Source organism: Bufo gargarizans, chromosome 1 (genome assembly GCF_014858855.1).
Source record: "Bufo gargarizans isolate SCDJY-AF-19 chromosome 1, ASM1485885v1, whole genome shotgun sequence".
NCBI lineage: Eukaryota > Metazoa > Chordata > Amphibia > Anura > Bufonidae > Bufo > Bufo gargarizans.
This window is the reverse complement of record NC_058080.1, coordinates 667841667-667842520: the sequence shown is the minus strand read 5'-3', so window position 1 is coordinate 667842520 and position 854 is coordinate 667841667. Positions and strand designations below refer to the sequence as shown.

Genomic DNA, 854 nt, shown 5'->3' with positions numbered 1-854 from the left:
AATAAAATATTTTTTTGCCAAAAATGGCTGTATTTCAAATGCCTGAATCAAACCCCTGTATGTAAAGGGTGTATCTCACACGGCCTGAACCAGTGTAGGCCTGAATTCAATATTGGTGCACCAAATGGTGGTATTTCAAATTCCTTAATTAAACCCCTGTATGTAGAGGGTGTATCTCACACGGTCTGAACCAGTGTAGGCCTGAATTAAATATTTCTTTGCGTGCTTGCTTCGGCAGCACATATACTAAAATTGGAACGATACAGAGAAGATTAGCATGGCCCCAGCGCAAGGATGACACGCAAATCCGTGAAGCGTTCCATATTTAAAATAAAAAATTACAAAATAAAAAATATTTCTTTGCACAAAATAACTGTATTTCAAATGGCTATATTTCAAATGCCTGAATCAAACCCCTGTATGTAGAGGGTGTATCTCACAGGGCATGAACCAGTTTAGGCCTAAATTTAATATTTATTTGCCCAAAATGGATGTATTTCAAATGGCTGTATTTCAAATGCCCGAATCAAACCCCTGTATGTAGAGGGTGTATCTCACACAGTCTGAACCAGTGTAGGCCTGAATTAAATATTTCTTTGCCCAAAATTGATGTATTTCAAATGGCTGTATTTCAAATCCCTGAATCATACCCCTGTATGTAGAGGGTGTATCTCACAGGACCTGAACCAGTGTAGGCCTAAATTAAATATTTATTTGCCCAAAAAGGCTGTATTTCAAATGCCTGAATCAAACCCCTGTATGTAGAGGGTGTATCTCACACGGTCTGAACCAGTGTAGGCCTGAATTAAATATTGCTTTGCCCAAAATGGCTGTATTTCAAATAGCTGTATTTC

The 854-nt window shown here is 38.2% G+C and overlaps 1 non-coding gene across 1 annotated transcript; it reads left to right on the top strand.

The window, feature by feature from the left end:
• Positions 1 to 222: 222 nt before the first annotated feature.
• On the top strand, positions 223 to 329 carry LOC122925262. Its single transcript, XR_006387578.1, has one exon. It is a non-coding gene; the product is annotated as a U6 spliceosomal RNA (small nuclear RNA).
• Positions 330 to 854: the final 525 nt, after the last annotated feature.